The sequence below is a fragment of the Apium graveolens genome, unplaced genomic scaffold (genome assembly GCF_009905375.1).
Source record: "Apium graveolens cultivar Ventura unplaced genomic scaffold, ASM990537v1 ctg6609, whole genome shotgun sequence".
Classification (NCBI taxonomy): Eukaryota; Viridiplantae; Streptophyta; class Magnoliopsida; order Apiales; family Apiaceae; genus Apium; species Apium graveolens.
In genome coordinates this window covers 564-6,669 of record NW_027419631.1, presented here as the reverse complement: position 1 = coordinate 6,669, position 6,106 = coordinate 564, and the positions used below count along the sequence as shown (strand labels likewise).

The following is a 6,106-nucleotide window of genomic DNA, read 5'->3' as shown; positions in this document are numbered from 1 at the left end:
TATAGCCTCATATTTAGACCCGGCAATTCGTTTCGTTTCGTTTCGTCAGTGTCGAATATTTTTGTGTTTCGTGTACTCGAAGGCTAAATACAAAACCGACATGTTTAGCGTTCGTGTACCTTCGTTCATGTACTTTCGTTTCATGTCTTTTCGTGTCGTAGATGTCGTGTTAATTGAATATTAATATATATTAAATATAATATTAATATAAATTAAAATATAAAATTTTTAGGTAAAAAAATTATAAAATATATGAAAAATATATATTTAGATCTCATATATATACAATATAATGAAATCAAATAATATTTTAAAATAAATATGCATACATTTATTATAATTCTACATATATTCATAAAAAATATTAAAATTTAATTATAATATTTATTTATATCGTATACTTCGTGTCGTGTATTTGAAAGTTAAATACAAAACCGACACTAAATCTCGACCGTGTACTTTCGTGTTCATGTACTTTCGTGTCGTGTATTAAAAATTCAAACATAAACACTAAATTTTCGTATCGTTTCGTGTCGTGTAAGTCGTGTCGTGTCCAAAATTGTCGTGTCTACTCATATTCCCTGGTATATACTCCCCGGTTCTCAAATTAGTTTCCCAGCAAATTGAGTCATTTAATTGGGTGGTGGTGAGTGCAAGTCCAACATGTGCCTTGTATGATGTCCTAAATCAAAATTTAGGATATTTGACAAGGAAGGATAGTTCCAACAGTGTCCATGATATCTTATATCACTAGAATAACCTCTTTTACCTTATTTTTAAGTCACTTCTTTTCTCATAGCCCTAATGAAAGTAAACTTTTAAGAATAAAATATTAAGTTGAAGTAAGATAAATATGTCCTAAGTTACTAGGACATAATATTTTATACTATATTTAAGGCTTCAACTAAAACATTTTTGGACTTGCTCTAAATACAGTAAAAATTATTAGTAATTACTATTATGTCCCTCACCTCTAACTTTAAATATAATCCTTGTAATCTTGCAAGCATTAAATAGGCCGATAAACATGACACATGTTTTGCTTTTTTAAGATTTACTACTAATTTTGTAATCTTTTATTAACCAAAACTAATCAAATTGCACTAATTTGTTAACTGAAATTGTCTTATTGACTAGTATTTTTGATAAAATAATAATTTAATGTAATAAAATTATTTGAAAAAATATGGAAATACTATTAGTGAAATAAAAAATATTTATATTTGACTCAAATCATAATAATTATTGTAAAATAAAAAGTGAGCATATAAAACTAAGGTCACAAAATTTAGTAAACTATGTTTGTAATCGGAATAAAATAATAGAAAAAATTGCTTATAGAAAGTAAAAATATATATTTAAAAGAGGAATGAGGTAAAAAAAGATTGAACTACCTTGAGTAGATAAAAACAAAACATTTATATGAGTTTTGATTTTTGCACGTATTTTAATATTTTTGATTGAATAATTAAAAATAGTATTGGTATTTTTTTGTAAATAAAATAGGCAATATGTATATAATTTAATTTATAAAATATTATTTAAAAATTAATTTTTTAACTAATCACTCAAAGTATATTAAAATATTAATATATGTACAAAAGTGAAAATGTCTATAAAAAATAAAATCAAAAAGTACTTACAAATATAGGGCGACGTGTATGTGAAATTGGGAATTGCTAATTTATTCATGACCATGTATGTATTTAATGTAAGATAAGGGATATAATAGTAATTACTTATTACTACACGGATAAATTTTTTACTGCATTTAGCAATCATGTTTTAATTACCGTCAAAACACAATTTTGCTAAAAATGTCATTCTCACATGATTTTTGTTAAAAATATATATTTTATTGTATTTATTAAGAATTGAAACCTCAACAATCTACTCAAATATTTCATATTATTACCACTATGCTACATAACTTCTTGATTTTATTTTAAAATTCTTATTAAATAAGCCGCATCTTCTCTTTTTATCAATTTTTTTTGTTATTTTAATTTTTTAGTAAATAAAATGTTGATTTTATTATTTATATGACTTCTTTTTATTTAGTTTTTTTAATTTTATTATAAAATTTAAAATTCCTTATATATATATATATTAAAAGAGGACAAGGGAAATAGGTGTGCTTTTGTATCTACTAAATATCGAACCTCAAACTTCCTACTCAAACACTACATAACTTCTTTATTTTAGTTTAAAATTCTTATTAAATAACCCTCATCCTCTTTCTAAATTTTTTTATTATTTTAATTTTTGAATAAATAAAATGTTGGTTTATATTATTTATGTGCCTCCTTTTTATTTAGTTTTTGTAGTTTATTATAAAACTTTAAAACTCTTTTCTATATATTAAAAGAGAACTATGGGTAAATTGAGCTATTTTAATGGATGTCAAATTATAATTTTGCCCTTTATGTTGAAAAATTATAAAATTTTCATTCCCGCACTATTTTTGTAAAAAATATGTATGTTGTTAATTTTTGAGTAAATAAAATGTTGGTTTATATTATTACGTGACTCCCTTTTTTTTTGCTAACTTACGTGACTCCTTCTTATTTAGTTTTTGTAGTTTGTTAGGAAATGAATAACATAAAGAGGGGGTAACATAAAGAGGGGGTGAATGTGTTTTACAGTTTTTAAACTTTTCTTGAATCTTTTATGGTTGAACAAAGTAAATTAAATCTTGTAGTGAAAGAGTGTTCATGCAGAAATTAAACTTGCAAAAATAAAGAACACAGATCTTCAAAACTCACTTAATTTTATATTAAAATTAAGAATGTTTTGCTACAAAATTTCTAGGCTCTTTGTTGATAAAGAGCTTAGCTTCTTCTTAAGAGTGTTACAAGATTTTCTATCTGAATTGTTACAACTACAAAAGACCAGTGTTAACTTTATAACTCAGTTAACTACAAGTTTACACAGTGTACAATAAGACATGCTAATAACCTTTACTAAACTATCACTTGTCATTTCCATATTAGGAAAAGTGAATCTTCTATTTCTAGCTTAACATATCTTTAGCATCCTGTGATTATCTTGATCTTCCTTTGCCAGTTAATCTTCACCATTGATCTTGCACATCCTTCAAGCTGCTTTTTGTAGACTTGTCAATCCAGCTGGTTGGATTATTTGTTGATTGTATATCTTGGATATTGAACTGGATCTGCATTTTGTACTTTGAGAATTTACCTTGAGATCTCCATTTGGTCTATAGAGAACTTAACATCTCGATAAGTATATTGGCTTATCGAGATCTCTAATACTCCATAGTGAATTTGACTTATAGAGGTCTCTGAGTTCTCGAATGAGACTTTGGCTTGTCGAGATCTCTCAGCTTCATGTCTTTACTTTGACTTGTCGATAACTTAGAGTTCTCTAGTGAATTTTGACTTATCGATATCTCTGAGTACTCTAGTGGACTTTGACTTATCGATAACTCAGAGTTCTCTAATGAATGTAAACTTGTCGATAACTCTGAGTTCTCTAGTGAAGAAAATGACTTGTCGATATCTCCAAAGCTCATGTCTTCAATTGACTTGTCGATATCTCTCTGGGTTCTCTAGTAGCTTTTGATAAGTGGCATTTTATACCACTTATAACGTCTTAAAATAGCTTAAATTGGTGTCTTGAAATCGAGTATTTTGTGTATTTGATGCGTTTTTCTAGTGTTGTGCATTTCAGGGTATTAGTTGCATTTCGGGGGAGTAATCATCAAGAATAAGTCTTGGCATGTGTTCAGCATTGCGGGAGTAAAGAAAGGGGCAGATTACAGCGAAGAAACGGAGCAAACTTAGGAAAATTCCAGTAGGGTCCTGAGCGCCCGCTCAACTATGCTGAGCGGCCGGCAGAAAGCTGAGCGCCCGCTCAGCTATGCTGAGCGGCCGCGAGAGGGTCGGGAAATTTGATAATTATTTTAGACTTCTACTTCTGTTTAGCTTCCAACTTCTATATAATCTGAGTTTTATGGGACTATTATATAAGTAGATTTAGAGACGTTTTCACGAGGTTGAATCGTGGTATTAAGCAAGGAGAAAAGGAGACAAGCAAGAAGACCGTGTAGCACAACGCAACGAAGAGGAAGCATATTTTCTTGTGATTCTTATTTCGTTGTAACGTGGGATGCTAGTTTCTTTGCTTTGACCCCTATTACTCTTGTGACGTACTCTGGTTTAATATAATTAGTTTAGTTATTATTCTCTTGTATTGTTTATCATGTTTTCATATGAACCCATGATGACGATAAGTGCTATCATGGGCTAATCGTGATCATGGGTCGTAACGGATTTACTATGGAATTCTTTAGTTAGTTGTTTAATACCTTAGTGTGTGATGATTGTATGATATCTAGTATTGGTTGTGCGTATTCGTCTTATGTGCGTCGCGAACATATAAGATAGGGTTGTTAATCTCTTGTGAAGCGACAGTGGATCTCGAGATTTAGAACTTGCCATGCTAGCATAGGTTCATGTATGATGTGCATGATTAGTGGGTAACTCTAACCGTTTTATTCGCCTGTGTAATCAAAAGGAATAACTTGTGCTTCAATCGTGATGTTGTCAATTTCTGTAGATATATAGGAACTCAACATAATTGATGCCTATTCAATTTCTATCTTAATTGTGGATGCTTGGTAGAATGGTATTAGTACAATGAAAGTTGGCTTTTATCAGTTTCGTGTTATTCGATTAATATCATCGATGTTGCATGCTAAGGGTAATAACAATAACTATTGAAGAAGAAGTAGTAATGAAGTTGTGATCTCATGAGTGTTTTAATATTGTTAATTCGAAGTGTTAATTAAGTGGTTAATTAAGTACTTAATTGTAGTTAATATTTAGTCAACAATTTTAATTGTTAGTGTCTTAACATTGAGAAGTAATCATACATTGGTGAGTGAGTATAACTGAACAGTAATTAGTCTGAGTCTCTGTGGGAACGAACTAGAAAGTATTCTATATTACTTGCGAACGCGTATACTTGCGTGTATTATTAGCGCGTGTTTTCGCACTAACAAGTTTTTGGCGCCGCTGCCAGGGACTCGGCGTATTTGTTTAGTTTATGTACTTACCATCATTGGTCGTTAGGACTCAGTGATTAAGACGTAATTGTTACTTATTGTTTCTGGTTGTGTTTCAGGTACTTTAGCGAGCTTTTATGCAAACTCGTTCTGTACTCACAAGAGGACTTTAGATACAGCTGAGGAGACAGATGAAGTTCTTGATATTCCAGAGAAGATAGATTTTGAAGATTCGGATTCAGGAAGTGAGCAGAAAGAACCAGTAATCATGGGTGATTGTATTGTTCAGGCCGATCCCGCCCTTATGGATATTTCTCGGCCTAAAATTGATGACATTCAGTCGAGCATTCTTCATCCGGCTATTCAAGCTAACACCTTGAAATCAAGCCGGGCACTATTCAGATGGTGCAGAATTCTGTTTCTTTTGGAGGTGCTGCGACTGAAGACCCCAACATGCACATAAGGAATTTTGTCGAGATCTGCAGTACTTTCAAGTATAATGGCGTGACTGATGAGGTTATCAAGCTGAGGCTTTTCCCATTCTCACTGAGGGACAAAGCTAAGGACTGGTTACATTCTGAACCAGCTGGGTCCATCACTACTTGGCAAGATCTTGTGCAAAAGTTTCTGGTGAAGTTTTATCCGATGGCAAAGACTGCTGCTATGAGGAGTGCTTACTCAGTTTGCGCAGCAACCTACAGAATCTATGTGCGAAGCTTGGGAACGATACAAGGAAATGTTGAGAAAGTGTCCACATCATGGAATGCCCAATTGGATTGTGATCACTGGTTTCTATAATGGTTTGGGGGCCCAATCTCGGCCCATGCTCGATGCAGCAGCTGGAGGCGCCTTGTGGGCCAAAAGCTATACTGAGGCTTATAATCTTATCGAGACTATGGCTGCAAATGAGCACCAAAACCCAACTCAGAGGATGATGCCTGGGAAGGTAGCAGGTATTCTGGAAGTCGATGCAGCCACCGCTATTGCAGCGCAGCTCCAGCGCGTCGATGAAGGTTGATTCCTAGCTACATATGGAGTTAATCAAATAGCTATGGTCTGTGAGCTTTTTGCAGGTTA

At 32.1% G+C, this 6,106-nt stretch overlaps 1 non-coding gene across 1 annotated transcript; it reads right to left on the bottom strand.

The window, feature by feature from the left end:
• Positions 1–5,689: 5,689 nt before the first annotated feature.
• On the bottom strand, positions 5,690–5,794 carry LOC141703401 (small nucleolar RNA R71). The gene has a single exon (XR_012567516.1). It is a non-coding gene; the product is annotated as a small nucleolar RNA R71 (small nucleolar RNA).
• Between the last annotated feature and the right edge of the window lie 312 nt (positions 5,795–6,106).